At 43.4% G+C, this 16,299-nt stretch overlaps 1 long non-coding RNA gene across 2 annotated transcripts in view; it reads right to left on the bottom strand.

The window, feature by feature from the left end:
• Nucleotides 1-15,466, bottom strand: part of LOC309814103 — a 44,872-nt gene extending 29,406 nt beyond the window's left edge. The window contains exons 1-2 of one of the 2 annotated variants that reach the window (XR_014295620.1): nucleotides 15,375-15,466; nucleotides 10,318-10,451 (exon numbers count right to left, since the gene is read on the bottom strand). This is a non-coding gene — a long non-coding RNA (uncharacterized lncRNA). Of the gene's footprint in view, nucleotides 1-10,317; nucleotides 10,452-15,188; nucleotides 15,277-15,374 lie in introns of those variants that run through there. The other variant, XR_014295621.1, reaches the window with a different exon arrangement.
• Between the last annotated feature and the right edge of the window lie 833 nt (nucleotides 15,467-16,299).

Here is a 16,299-nt window from a genome sequence, read left to right as displayed (position 1 = left end):
ATGATCCTTTTAATGTGTTGTTGGATTCTGTTTGCTAGTATTTTGTTGAGGATTTTTGCATCTATATTCATCAGTGATATCGGTCTGTAATTTTCTTTTTTTGTAGTATCTTTGTCTGGTTTTGGTATCAGGGTGATGGTGGCCTCACAGAATAAGTTTGGGAGTGTTCCTTCCTCTGCAATTTTTTGGAAGAGTTTTAGAAGGATGGGTGTTAGCTCTTCTCTAAATGTTTCATAGAATTCACCTGTGAAGCCATCTGGTCCTGGACTTTTGTTTGTTGGAAGATTGTTAAGCACAGTTTCAATTTCATTACTTGTGATTGGTCTGTTCATATTTTCTATTTCTTCCTGGTTCAGTCTTGGAAGGTTATACCTTTCTAAGAATTTGTCCATTTCTACCAGGTTGTCCATTTTATTGCCATAGAGTTGCCTGTAGTAGTCTCTTATGATGCTTTGTATTTCTGCAGTGACTGTTGTAACCTCTCCTTTTTCATTTCTAATTTTATTGATTTGAGTCCTCTCCCTCTTTTTCTTGATGAGTCTGCCTAAAGGTTTATCAATTTTGTTTATCTTCTCAAAGAACCAGCTTTCAATTTTATTGATCTTTGCTATTGTTTTCTTTGTTTCTATTTCATTTATTTCTGCTCTGATCTTTATGATTTCTTTCCTTCTGCTAACTTTGGGTTTTGTTTGTTCTTCTTTTTCTAGTTCCTTTAGGTGTAGGGTTAGATTGTTTATTTGAGAGTTTTCTTGTTTCTTGAGGTAGGCTTGTATTGCTATAAATTTCCCTTTTAGAACTGCTTTTGCTGCATCCCATAGGTTTTTGATTGTCATGTTTTCATTGTAATTTGTCTCTAGGTATTTTTCAGTTTCTCTTTGATTTCTTTAGTGATCTCTTGTTTAGTAATGTACTATTTAGCCTCCACGTGTTTGTGCTCTTTACTTTTTTTTCCCCTGTAATTGATTTCTAATCTCATAGCATTGTGGTCAGAAGAGATGCTTGATATGATTTCAATTTCCTTAAATTTACTGAGGCTTGATTTGTGACCCAAGATGTGATCTATCCTGGAGAACATTCCATGTGCACTTGAGAAGAAAGTGTGATCTGCTGTTTTGGGATGGAATGTCCTATAAATATCAATTAAATCTATCTGGTCTTTGTGTCATTTAAAGCTTGTGTTTCTTTATTAATTTTCTGTCTCGATGATCTGTCCATTGGTGTAAGTGAGGTGTTAAGTCCCCCACTATTATTGTGTTACTGTTGATTTCCTCTTTTATAGCTGGTAGCAGTTGCCTTATGTACTGAGGTGCTCCTATGTTGGGTGCATATATAGTTATAATTGTTATATCTTCTTCTTGGATTGATCCCTTGATCATTATGTAGTGTCCTTCCTTGTCTCTTGTAACATTCTTTATTTTAAAGTCTATTTTATCTGACATGAGTATTGCTACTCCAGCTTTATTTCCATTTGCATGGAATATCTGTTTCCAACACCTCACTTTCAGTCTGTATGTGTCCCTAGGTCTGAAGTGGGTCTCTTGTAGACAGCATATATATGGGTCTTGTTTTTGTATCCATTCAGCGAGCCTGTGTCATTTGGTTGGAGCATTTAATCCATTCATGTTTAAGGTAATTATTAATATGTATGTTCCTATTACCATTTCTTAATTGTTAGGGGTTTGTTTTTGTAGGTCCTTTTCTTCTCTTGTGTTTCCCACTTACAGAAGTCCCTTTAGCATTTGTTGTAGAGCTGGTTTGGTGGTGCTGAATTCTGGTAGCTTTTGCTTGTCTGTAAAGCTTTTGATTTCTCCATAGAATCTGAATGAGATCCTTGCTGGGTAGAGTAATCTTGGTTGTAGGTTCTTCCCTTTCATCACTTTAAATATATCATGCCACTCCCTTCTGGCTTGCAGAGTTTCTGCTGAGAAATCAGCTATTAATGTTATGGGAGTTCCCTTGTATGTTATTTGTCATTTTCCCCTTATATTGCTTTCAAAAATTTTTGTCTTTAATTTTTGTCAGTTTGATTACTATGTGTCTCGGCATGTTTCTCCTTGGGTTTATCCTGCCTGGGACTCTCTGAGCTTCCTGGACTTGGGTGGCTATTTTCTTTCCCATGTTAGGGAATTTTTCGACTATAATCTCTTCAAATATTTTCTCCGGTCCTTTTTCTCTCTCTTCTCCTTCTGGAACCACTATAATGTGAATGTTGGTGTGTTTAATGTTGTCCCAGAGGTCTCTTAGGCTGTCTTTCATTTCTGTTCATTCTTTTTTCTTTCTGTTCCATGGCAGTGAATTCCACCATTCTGTCTTCCAGGTCACTCATCCATTCTTCTGCCTCAGTTATTCTGCTATTGACTCCTTCTAGTGTATTTTTCATTTCAGTTATTGTATTGTTCATCTCTGTTTGTTTTGTTCTTTAATTCTTCTAGGTGTTTGTTCTTTAATTCTTCTAGGACTTTGCTAAACATTTCTTGCATCTTCTCGATCTTTGCCTCCATTCTTTTTCCGAGGTCATGGATCATCTTCACTATTATTATTCTGAATGCTTTTTCTGGAAGGTTGCCTAGCTCCACTTCATTTAGTTATTTTTCTGGGGTTTTATCTTGTTCCTTCATCTTGTACAAAGTCCTCTGCCTTTTCATTTTGTCTATCTTTCTGTGAATGTGGTTTTCCTTCCCCAGGCTGCAGAACTGTAGTTCTTCTTGTTTCTGCTGTCTGCCCTCTGGTGGATGAGGCTATCTCCTCCTCCTTTCAACTCACGGTTTCCTGCCTTATCCCAGACCAGAAGAGCTCTTGGTCTGGTGTGTGGCTACGCAGAGGTGCTGTTGGGCTGGACCAGGGTCCTGAGGCCATGCCACAGGGTGGTCCCAGGCTGTTGGGCAGTTTTCTCTTGTCCGCATCTCTAGCCAGCTGCCTGCCATTGGCCAATCCAGGATTCTGTGATGGCGTTGGGCCCGTGTGCAGGATGCACTTGAGGAGGCCCACCTGTGGGAGGAGGGTCATGGCCACCCCGCCCTCCGAGGGGCTGAGGCTCCTGGTGGGAAGCTCTCAGCCAGTGTCTGAGCAAAGGACGTTGTGTCCTCATTCTTTGTAAACCCTCAGAGTTACCTCGATAACATTTTTTTAAATGGACTTCCCACTTGGCATATTTATGAGATAAAGAATTTCCCCCATTAAAATTCAGAAACAACATATTATTAGAATGCAAATGATCTATTAGTTGGAGGACTTTAAAATTCTAACCAGAAAACACTCACTCTTCACCTTCTTGGGCATCTTTATTTATCCCTCTGATTTCTCCAGAACCTTTCCTTCAAGGAGAAATCTCTGGGCTCTGCAGGGACTGTGAGTGGTGATAGTCAGGTAATTCTGAGACTGAAAAGCTGGAGGAAAAGAGACAAGGTCTGTAAACATCTGGATATTTGGGGTAAAGGAGGTTTCTCCATGGAGAGGTGTAAACACAAGTATAAAGGTCTGGGTATGGGGCTGGCATGAAAGGTGGCCTGACGGCACGTGGATCAGAGGCCCCGACTGGGGAGATGCCCTGAGCAGGGCTTCTGCCCAAGGTGGAGGACAGTGGCTACGGTTTGGGCTGGGGAGGAGGGGAATGCATGGTCACCAGCTGTTGTTCTGACTGATTCTGGGAAGGAGCACATCTTTTCCTGGCTGATGTGCTGGGGGAGGGACTGGGTCTGTGTGGCCTGGTCAGGAAAGGGGGGATCCTGAGTCTCAGCAGAGTCTTTGCGGTGAAGGGTGTTTGAGGGAAGCAGTTTCCCAAACACAGAGGGTAAGGGGATTTCTGGACCTTCAGGTCACCTTCAACATTGTCGAAAGGCAATGGGCTGTGACAGGAGGGAGGGGACACTCAGACCCTGGGCTGTGACAGGAGAGAGGGAATGCGTATGCACCTCAACGGTCAGAGAGGCAGGCTTGGCGCCACCTGCTGGCCAGCTGGGAAGTGCAGGCCGCAACCTCTCAGTTATGTGAAGCCCACGCTCCCAGCTGGCAAGCCTGTAGAAACCACTAAATTTGGAAATTCAAACTGAAATGGAGCCACATATCCCATGACTTCTCCAAAACCGTTACAGAATAGTTAATTGGAAAACATATGCAATCAAAAGACTGTAGGCACAAACTTTACAACTTACACCAACATTCACTCAAAATTGTCCATAGACAAATTTAAAATGCAAAACTATAAAAATTGTAGATGAAAACATAGAAGGAAATCTACATAACCTTGGACTTGAATTTTAACACAAAACCTCAAAAGCCTATCCACAAAAGAAATAACATTTTGAACATGGACTTTAAAATTTTTAAACTTTAAACTCTCAGAAAACCAAAAGACAAGCCACAAATTGGGAGAAAAAATACTTGCAAGATGCATATCTGATAAGATTTTGTACAACTATAAAGCAAACACCTTCATTACAGATGGGTAAAGATCTGAACAGACACCTGACTAAAGAAGATACACAGATAATAAATAAGTGGACAAAAATATGATCAATGTCGTATATCATTAGGGAATTACAAATTAAAACAACAAGACAGGGACTTCCCTGGTGGCGCAGTGGTTAAGAACCAACCTGCCAATGCAGGGGACATGGGTTTGAGCCCTGGTCCGGGAAGATCCCACATGCTGAGGAGCAACTAAGCTGGTGAGCCACAACTACTGAGCCTGTGCTCTAGAGCCTGCGAGCCACAACTACTGAGCCCGTGTGCCACAACTACTGAAGCCCGTGTGCCTAGAGCCCATGCTCTTCAACAAGAGAAGCCACTGCAATGAGAAGCCCGCGCACCACAATGAAGAGTAGTCCCCGCTCGCCGCAACTAGAGAGAAAGCCCACGCAGCAACAAAGACCCAACACAGCCAAAAATAAAAAAATAAATAAGTTTAAAAAATAAATAAACAAAACAACAAGACAGCACCACACACCTATTAGAGCTGCTAACCTCCTCCCAAAATGACAATACTGATTACTGGAGGATGGGGAACAACAGCAACTCTTCTTCATTGCTGATGGAATGCACAGATGGCCTCTTGAGATACAGGTTGGCAGTATTTTCCAAAGCCAAACAGGTCTCACACCTTGAGATCCATCCATGATGCCTCCAGTATTCACACAACTGCTCTGGAAAACTGTATCCAAACAAAAACAAGGATGCTATTATGCACAGAACCTCTACTCATAATGTCTAAACCTTACAGGAATTAGGATGTCTTCAGTAGGTGATGCATAAGCAAACTGGGGTACATCCATGTGAAAGGGAGCAGAATATGACACCCTGAAATGTGGAATTTCAAGAGAACCTAAAGAGCTAAAACAATTTTTAGAAAGAAAATCAACACAGCACACAGCAACATTAAATAAAACGCTGTGATACTGGCATGAAGATATACATACAGATGAATGCAACTGAATGGAGATCCTAGAAATAAACCCATTCATCTATGATGAACGGATTTCAGACTACAGTCAACAGCATTAAAATGGGGGGAAATGGTGTTTTCAACAAATGGTGCTAGGTGACTGGCTAACCACATGCAGAGGAATGAAATTGGACCCTTACCTCATACCACATACAAAAAGCATCTCAAAATACATAAAAGACTTAAATGTAAAAAGTAAAATTTTACTCAGCCCCTTGAATCCATGGGTTCCACATCAATGGATTCAACCAATGCCAGATCAAAAACTATTAGAAAAAAAATGCCAAAAAGTTTCAAAAGGAAAAACTTGAATTTATCACATTCCAGCAACTATTTACATAACATTCACATTGTTTCTACAACATTTATATTGCATTAGTTCTTATACACAATCTAGGAATGATCTGAAGTATACAGGAAGATATACCTAGGTTATTTGCAAATACTATATCATCTTATATAAGAATTTGAGCATCCATGGATTTTGGTATCTGTGGGGTGTCCTGGAACCAATCCCTCATGGATACTGAAGGATGACTGTGTAAAATCTCCAATAAAACAGGGATAAACCTTCATAACCAGCAACCAAAAGAAAAAAATTAATTTCCTTTAATTAAAAACCTTTGTGCATCAAAAAAATGTAATTTAGAAAGTGAAATGACAGCCCACAGAATGGAAGAAAATAATTTCACATTACATTTATATCTGATAAGTGTTTATCCAGGTGTATCAAGAACTTTTACAACTCATCAACAAAGACAAATAACCCAATTTTAAATGTGGACAAAGGACTTAAATAGACCCTTCCCCAAACAAGACATGCAGATGGTCAACAAGCAGCTGAAAAGATATGATGGAAATGCAACTTAAAACCACAATGCAATAATAATGCCTTCACACATGCTAAAATGGGTATAATCAAGAAAATTAAAAATAACAAATGTTGGCAACAATGCAGAGACACTGAAACTTTTAAACCTTATTATGGAAATGGAAAATGGTGCAACCTCTGTTTACTCTATGAATATACAATTATCTATGGTTCAACAACTCCACCCCTAGATATAGAACCCAAAGAATTGAAAACAGGTGTACACATCTATTGATAGCAGCACTGTTCACGACAGCCAAAAGGTAGAAACAATGCTAATGCCCACCAATGGGTAAATGGATAAGTGACATGGAGGCTGATCCATATTATTCTGCCTTAAAAGGAATCAAGTGAAATGATGTAGTCTCTGTTGAAAACAGTATGGCAGTTCCTCAAAAACTTCAACATAGAATTAACATATGATCCATCAATTCCACATCAGGGTATACCCAAAAGATTGAAAGCAGGGACTGGAACAGATACGGGTACACTCATCTTCATAGCAATATTAATCACAATAGCAAAAGGTGGAAGCGACCCAAGTGTCAATGGATGAATGGATAAACTAAATGTGGTATACACAAAAAGCACTGAAAATTCATCCTTAAAAACTAAGGAAATTCTGACACGTGCTACAACATATATTAACCTTGATCCATTATGATAAGTGAAATAGCCCTGTCACAAAAGAACAAAAATGATATGATTCCACTTATATGAGGTATCCAGAGAAGTCAAATTCAAAGGCAGAAAATAGAATGCAGTTGCTGAGGGGAATTAGTGTTTAATGGCTACAGAATTTCACTGGTGAAAATGGGAAAGATCTGAACGTGGATGGTGAGGATATTTGTACAACAATATGAGTGTGGTTAATGCCATAGAACTGTGTACTTAAAATGGTTTAAATGGTAAATGTTATGTACATTTAATCACAATAAATAATGAATGAAGTGCTGATACATGTTACAATACAGAAAAGGTCACCCAGATCTTACGCATCCTGTGTACTTTCAATCCATCAAGGTTGTGATAATGAGGGAAAGTATCACTCATGGTTTCAGAAGAACAAAACAGGATCAGAATGAAAAGAGACATATCCTTAGAGTTGGGGCAGCTGGTGAAAGTTGAAGTGGGCCTGTGGATTGGATCATAATGTGGAAACCATAATATTTTCCTCATGTGGAGGTTTCGTGCTGGTTCCCTGGAAGAGTGTCCCTATTTGGGGACACTGAAGTGTTTTGTGTACAGTGGCAAATTTGAGTACTTTGTACTGCTATTTTAAATTTTCTATACATTTGAAATTACTGGTAAATAAATTACTTTTCAAAACAATCATGTCAATAAAAGGACAGAAATGTAGAGAAGACAACAACCTTTGCTATAGAGGCCAAGCCCTACCCAGATCCTGCTCACCCAGAATGATGATGCAATTCACCCTTGTAGGACGTCACATGTTTTTAAGGGACACTGTGGGAAGATTATATTAGTAGCCACTATGTCTTGGGTGTTGTGTATGACCTGGATGTGGTAGAAACAGTGGGATTTCTAATTCCAGTTTTCTGTATTAAATCACCAAAAAACTGTTAGAACCAATAAATGAATTCAGTAAAGCTGCATGATACAAAATCAATACACAAAAATCAGTTGTGTTTTTCTACACTAATAATGAACCATCAGAGAGAGAAATCAAGAAAACAATCCCATTTACAATAACATCAAAAGAACCAACTACCTAGGAATAAATTTAACCCAAGACGTGAAAGAGCTGCCCACTGAAAACCTTAAGATATTTGATGAAGAAACTGAAGACACAAATAAATGGAAAGATATCCTGTGCTCATGAATGGAAAGAATTAGTAGTGCTAAAATGTCCATTCTACCCAAAACAGTGTGCACATTCAATGCAATTCCTATCAAAATTCCAATGGAATTTTTCACAGAGGCTGAACAAACAATCCTGACATTTGCATGGAACCACAAATGTCCCCGAACAGCCAAGGGGATCCTGAGAAAGGAAAACAGCAGCTGGAGGAAACTCACTCACTGACGTGAAACCATACTACAAAGCTACAGTAACCAAACAGTGTAGAAATGGCACAAAAAGAAGCACACGGGCCAGAGGAATAGAATAGAGAGCACAGGAAAAAACCACACATATGAGGTCAGTTAATTTATGACAAAGCTGCCAGGGATATACATCAGGGAAAGGACTGTCCCCTCAATAAATTGTGTGTGTGATAGACAGAAGGAGAGAATTACTGTGTTGGTGTCTTGGGGACATTTGGAGGAGTTTCTGACAGTGGGGATGTAATCTGTCCATCTTTTCCCTCCTTGGCATAATCTCCATGACATGAGCCTCTCTAAGAATCCTCCCCGAATTGGGGCCTGAAGAAATCAGAGCTGAGATTCCAATTGTCTTTACAGACAATATCGCAAGTATAACTATTACTTCAACAAGATAATTTAAAATGCTATTATTGGGAATTCCCTGGCAGTCCAGTGGTTAGGACTCCACGCTTTCACTGCTGCGGGCGCGGGTTCAATCCCTGGTCAGAGAACTAAGATCTCACAAGCCGCGTGGCATGGCCACACACACACACACACACACACACTCACACACACAAAATGTTATTATTGCCCTTTATTCCAAATGTGTAAGAGGGGAAGTGTCAGCAGGAACCTAGTGTTTAGAGCTGTCTGATTTGATTGGACCTGTTCATTCATCCCCAACTGGCTTCAAACCCATCTGAGTGACCGGCGATGACCAAGCTGAATCCAGAGACTCGCCAGCGGGAAGAACACTGATGGAAACTTTCCTATTACCTGTCCTGTTGGTTTCTCTGCACCTTCTGGTCACTAGGTTGTGTCACTCCCTATGGTGCTGGGGTATCAAGTTTTTAATATGATTATCACCAATTATGAGACTAGAAGGAACAGAAATTCAGGCTATCCCTGAATTCTCTCTGAAACTAGAGGACAGAGTCACTTTATTTTCCTGGTTTAACAGGTCAGTTAGTTGCTGCTCATTACTAAGTAGCCCTCTTTTACCATCATGCCAGGCAGTCAAGTGAGACTGACTCATAATTATATTTACGCTAGTTCTACCTCAAAGAGCCTTCTGGATCAAACGTGTGCACAACATCACCTCAGTCTGGAAATACTGGAAAGGCAGAATAAATCCAGTTTAATGTGACTTATGTAAATCATTTCTTACAGGGAATTCTCTTGGTGGGAAAGGTTAATGTTTTCCACCAAGTAAAAATAAATATAATACTGATCTGATCTCATCTGATCTCAAAATCGTGTTTCTATATGCACACATACAAACACACACACACTGGTATGGGCACACACATGTGCACATGGGCAGACACACACCCTCTGCTAAAGTTACCAATAGCTTTTAAGGTCAGTGAAATCCATGATTACGAGCTTATGCTGTGATATGAGCTGGATCTGGGTTTAAATCCTGCTTCTGGCTGTGCAGCAGGGCACTTTACCTCCCTGCATGGTTTTCCTCTGCTGGTAAACAACATCCATGACAGAAGGGTTAATGTAAGGATCAGACAGAATGCTGCCCACTAAACTGGTGCTTCTCCAACTCCAAAGTGCACACGAATCATCTGGGAATCGTGTTACACTGGAGATGCTGATTCCGATTCTCAAGTGGGGCTTGATGTTCTAAGTTCCTAAGTGACCTTACACTGCTGGTCCATGCACCAAACTTTGCGTAGCAAAGCACATACTGAAACCTTACAAAAGGGAAACCAAAATCACTATCCAGTGGTCCTGCCAGCCAAGTAAGAGAAGAAAGCTAAGAGGATTTTTTTGGTGCCCAGTGTGAGCTTGGTATAAACTCAGTTTCTTTAGGTAGGGAGAAGATGACACGTCTGGGGCCAGGCTTTATTCTGTCCCCTCATGAGCCTCAGCAATGACTTAATTTCCATTCTTCTGCCCAGGGTCAGTCAGGGGCCATGCGAACCCACAGAGATGGGGAGTCTCATACCTGTCATAGTCCTGGCAAATCTCCCCCACGGCCACCAAGGCCTTCAGGTACTCGCTGGGCTGCTAGGGGTAGATGTATTGCAGGGAACAGCTGTTCCTGGGGTCCCCATTTGAGGCAGTGGACTCTATAGCTACCTGGAAGAGAAGACAGGCAAATGGGTGGATTTAAAGTGAACGCATCTGTACGACAAAGGAGGCAAGACTATACAATGGTGGAAAGACACTCTTTTCAACAAACGGTGCTGGGGAAACTGGTCAGCTACATGTAAAAAAATGAAATTAGATCATTCTTTAACACCATACACAAAAATACGCTCAAAATGGATTAAAGACTTAAATGTGAGACTGGACACTATAAAACTCCTAGAGAAAAACATAGGCAGAACACTCTCTGACATAAATCACAGGAATATCTTTTTCGGTCCATCTCTGAATAATGGAAATAAAAACAAAAATAAACAAATGGGACCTAATTAAACTGAAAAGCTTTTGCACAGCAAAGGAAACCATAAACAAAATGAAAAGACAACACACAGATTGGGAGAAAATATTTGTAAATGATGTGACCAATAAGGGATTAGTCTCCAAAATTTACAAACAGCTCATGAGGCTTAATAACATCAAAACAAACAACCCAATCAAAAAATGGGCAGAAAACCTAAATAGACATTTCTCCAAAGAAGATATATAGATGGCCAAGAGGCACATGAAAAGATGTTCAACATCGCTAATTATTAGAGAAATGCAAGTCAAAACCACAATGAGATATCACCTCACACCAGTCAAAATGGCTATCATCAAAAAATCCACAAACAATAAATGCTGGAGAGGGTGTGGAGAAAAGGGAACCCTCTTGCACTGTTGGTGGGAATGTAAATTGGTACAGCCACTATGGAGAACAGTATGGAGGTGCCTTAAAAAACTAAAAATAGAGCTACCATATGACCCTGCAATCCCGCTCCTGGGCATATATCCAGAGAAAAACATGGTCCGAAAGGATACATGCACCCCAATGTTCACTGCAGCACTGTTTACAATAGCCAAGACATGGAAGCAACCTAAATGTCCATGCAATAGAGGAATGGTTAAAGGAAGATGTGGTACATGTACATAATGGAATATTACTCAGCCATTAAAAGGAATGAAATAATGCCATTTGCAGCAACATGGATGGACCTAGAGACTGTCATACTGAGTGAAGTAAGTCAGAGAAAGAGAAATACCATATGATATCTCTTATATGCAGAATCTAAAAAGAAATGATACAAAGGAACTCATTTACAAAACAGAAACAGCCTCATAAACTTAGAGAACGAATTTATGGTTACCAGGGGGGAAGGGTGGGGGGAAGGGATAGTTAGGGAGTTTGAGATTGACATGTACACACTGCTATATTTAAGATGGATAACCAACAAGGACCTAATGTATAGCACACGGAACTCTGCTCAATGTTATGTGGCAACCTGGATGGGAGGGGAGTTTGGGGGAGAATGGACACATGTATATGTATGGCTGAGTCGCTTTGCTGTGCATCTGAAATTATCACAACAGTGTTAATTGGCTATACCCCAATATAAAATTAAAAGTTAAAAAACTAAAATAAAGTGAACGCATCTTGTAGGAATTGCAATCAGCCCTGAGAGAGACAGAGCCTGAGGGGGTGGGGGGAAAGCAGAATGTTATACACACTGCTAAGTGATAAGTAGGGTTAAAGAAGAAATTCATTAGCTTTAAAAACTAGTTACTAGGGAATTCCCTGGTGGTCCAGTGGTTAGGACTAGGCGCTTTCACCACCGAGGGCCTGGGTTCAATCCCTGGTCGGAGAACTAAGATCCTGTAAGCCAAAGGATCTTTTTTAAAAAAAATTAATTAAATTTGTTTTTGGCTGCATTGGGTCTTCGTTCCTGCGTGCAGGCTTTCTTTAGTTGCGGTGAGCGGGGGCTACTCTTTTTGTGGTGCATGGGCTTCTCATTGCCGTGGCTTCTCTTGTGGTGGAGCACAGGCTCTAGGTGCACAGGCTTCAGTAGTTGTGGCACACGGGCTCAGGAGCTGTGTCTCACGGGCTGTAGAGAGCAGGCTCAGTAGTTGTGGCACACGGGCTTAGTTGCTCTGCGGCATGTGGGATCTTCCCAGGCCAGGGCTCGAACCCGTGTCCCCTGCCTTGGAAGGTGGATTCTTAACCACTGCGCCAGCAGGGAAGCCCGGAAGGTCAGTTCTAATGTCTTTAAAAATGTGACATTTTATTGGAAGTGCATCTTATGTTTTTGTTTTTTTGGCCAAGCCATGCAGCATGTGGGATCTTAGTTTCCCAACTAGGGATGGAACCCATGCCCCCTGTAGTGGAAGCACAGAGTCTTAACCACTGGACCACCAGGGAAGTCCCTGGAAGTGCATTTAAAATTTTCTGTCTTGATATTTGGAGACTCCAGTGGACTAGCTACTGTTGCCAAGGCAGTATGACTTTGGGCTATTGCAGGGATCCAAAGGGGTTTTTGTTGGTTTTTAAAAAATATATTAACATGAGAAAAATGGAAAAAGTAAATATAGAAGCCAAATTCAGCCTCTTTTCTCTTCAAAATGCATAAAATACAGGTCCTCTGGTTATATCTCTGATTAAAGAATACAAAGACTCATGAAGTGACTTCCCCAACTGGCAGAGAGACTTTCTCCCAGTCTATGGAGCTGGTACCATTAGAGTTCTCTTCTCATTCTTTGTTCTGGATTGAGGTCCCTCTGAAAATGTGGGACATTGATTCTACACAATATTAACTCCTCACCTCCCAACATGTTTACCTCCAAATGGAAAAATCCTTTATGTGAATAAAGGTGGCCATCGAGGTCCAGAGTGTTCTCTTTGAGGGAACTCGTGAAGAGAAGACAGAGAAATGCATGGTGCAAACCATACAAATACATTCAGTTGGGTTCCAAAAGATTCAAATGCAGATGAGAATAAAGATCCCACCACCAACCCATTTTTTTTTCTCTGTGATTATTCCTTCTAGTCAGTATAATGTAAAAGTGTTTGGTCACGAAGGTGGGCTCAAATCATCAGATGATGGGAAGAATCAAAGCCTCTATTTCCTGGAATACTACATAAAAGTTCTGTGGAAACAAATTACATCTTTGCTTCCTACTAACTGGAATGTGGTATTTTAAAATCAGAAGTCCAACTGCAGATCAAGAAACCCTGTAGTACAAGGCGCTTTTTTTAAAAAAAAATAAATTTATTTATTTATTTTTGGCTGTGTTGGGTTTTTGTTTCTGTGCATGGGCTTTCTCTAGTTGCGGCGAGTGGGGGCTACTCTTCATTGGGGTGCGCGGGCTTCTCATTGTCGTGGCTTCTCCTGTTGCAGAGCACAGGCTCTAGACGCGCAGGCTCAGTAGTTGTGCCTCAAGGGCTTAGTTGCTCCGTGGCCTGTGGGATTTTCCCAGACCAGGGCTCAAACCAGTGTCCCCTACATTGGCAGGCAGATTCTTAACCACTGCGCCAACAGGGAAGCCCAGTACAAGGAACTTTTTAATCAAAACCTCCGAAACCAGGGCCTCCTTAAGACAAGCCAAGGGTTCAAACAAAATGCTACGTTGCTACCAGAGACAGGGAGATAAACAGGAAGTCTTTGAAGCGCAATGAAAATACAGCTCACAAACCTCAGAGTAACGATTTTTAAAGAACAGTTTAGGGCCTCCCTGGTGGCGCAGTGGTTGAGAGTCCGCCTGCCGATGCAGGGGATACGGGTTCGTGCCCCGGTCTGGGAGGATCCCATATGCCGCGGAGCGGCTGGGCCCGTGAGCCATGGCCGCTGAGCCTGCGCATCCGGAGCCTGTGCTCCGCAACGGGAGAGGCCACAACAGTGAGAGGCCCGCGTACGGAAAAAAAAAAAAAAAAAGAACAGTTTGGAAGCTCTAGGAAAGTGCTTGTCTCATGTTGGGAAGCTCGCTGGACCCCAACGGCTCCTGCTCCCAATAAATGATGCTGGGAGTGTGTCTGGAAGAATAAACATGAGACTGAGCATTGATAGGAACGGTATAGGTTTGATGTCCATGTGCATCTTCACACGGGAATACGTGAGCAGATCTTTGGTTCCATTCTAGGCAAACTCCCCTCATCCGACCATTCAAAACTGCCCAGCCACTCCTACCATGGACAGATACTTCCTTTCACTGAATGCTCAGGGGAAGTCACCTGGTTTGGATGCGGTTTGAGTTTGATCCTGTGACACCATCAGAATTTCCCACCAGAGATAAATGAGGAGATTCTGGCCTTTATTAGTATGCTATGAACACAGGTGTCCTGGCTGTACTTGCCAACCCTCCTTCTATTTTTATTCACCTACCTACCTGTGAGTGCCTTTGACCTACTCTGAGCTCAGACCCCTGATCTCAGTCTTGAGATCTGACAGTCTTGCTTTAAAAATGAACAGGCAATAAAATGAATTTAACCCAGAAGCAGCAGCTCAGCAAGGGAAATGAAAACATCAGAAGCGCCTTTTCGGCCGGGGCCAGAGCTTCAGGGGTCCCTCCAGTCCCCTCCCCCGCCCCCTCCTCCCCGGTACTTTAATAGAGGAAGGAGCACGGAGGGACTTGGCTGAATCAAGGGACCTGCGAGACTACGGATGAGTTTTAAGCCCGAGACGCAATTAAATATTATTGGAACCTACTGTGAGGGGGGCGGGGAGGGGAGGTTAGGAGGCTGAGAGGCTGAGTCCCAACGCAGCGAGTCCAGCCCCGGGACCCAGCACAGACGACCCCACCCCCACCCCGCCCCCTCGATTCCCAGCAGTCAGGAGGAGGAGCCCTGCGACTCCAACCCGGACTCTGCTCCTCCCCCTCCCCGAGTCCCCTCAGGACGCGCAAGTCGGGCCCCTTGCTCACCCCAGCCGGCCCGAGCAAGCCGGGCGGTGGGCAGGGGCGAGATGAGGGACCGAAGTTCCCCTGGACGAAGATGCTGCGCGCAGCTCTTCCTAAAGAGCAGGGGCGGCTCGAAGCGAACCCCTATGCCTCAAAAGTTGGTCTCGCCCGGAGGCCCGGGGACGCGGCGCCGGGGCCGGGCCAACTTACCTGGCGCACGGCCCGGAGGGCGGACGGGTCTTAGCTGGCGGGGTCAGTCCAGCCCGCGGCGGCAGTTTGGCCTTGGGCGCGGCCGGGCCTCGTGCCGCCCTGCCCTCGGGCTCTGGGCACTCTGCCACGGTGGCGGGAAGAGACGCCGAGCCGGGAGTTCAAGCTCCGCGAGACCCGGGCTCCATTCTGGACGGCGGGGGCGGGGCCGCTTGGCCTTCTGTCACGTGCCCGGCCCTATTTCAGGCGCCCTAGCTTTAGGGCAGGTGCCCAGCCTTCAAATCATGTAAACCGGCTCCTTGTCTCTGAAAGGGCTCCAGGTCACTGTTTGCCCCTCCAGCCTGCAACTTCAAAAGTTGTAACTTCCTCGTTGACCCCAGCGCCTAACATAGCTTTTGGCAGAAAGGCTGAGACCCTTCTCTTGGGGGAGGGGTGTGGGGACAAGAGGAAGAGGCTCAGATGGAAAGGGAAGAAGGAAGTTTGGGGAGAACTCAAGAGAAAGGGCAGGGATGAACACAGCCCGCCCACCCAAATACTGCCGCTTTTACACGGTCCACTGTTCTCGACCACCAGCCCCGTTTTCCAGATGCCAACACCCACGCAGGCCTGCGGCTTGCAAACTGCAAGCCCAAGAGTCAAGCCAGGTAGTTCTGCCTCTGGAGAAACAAAGGGCAGTCAGACTGCAGACAGCCTGTGAGGCTGTCTGGCCACTGGGCCACCCGACCAGGCTGGAAGTGCCTCTTCGGATGCTGAAGGCTGAACTCTGTCTTCTCTGTGAGGTGAGGCGATTTGAGCCAGAGAGTCACAGGCACCCCGTAGCCAAGCCCTCCTCTCTGGGCACCTCCTTGGGGTTCCGTCAACCCCATCCAGCCCATGCTCTCCAGCAACGAGGACGAGCTGCACTGGCTGCGCTTGGCTGAGCAGGAAT

Source organism: Mesoplodon mirus (genome assembly GCF_964341445.2).
Source record: "Mesoplodon mirus genome assembly, chromosome: 12".
Classification (NCBI taxonomy): domain Eukaryota; kingdom Metazoa; phylum Chordata; class Mammalia; order Artiodactyla; family Ziphiidae; genus Mesoplodon; species Mesoplodon mirus.
The sequence above is the reverse complement of the archived record's forward strand: the minus strand, read 5'-3'. Positions and strand labels throughout refer to the sequence as shown.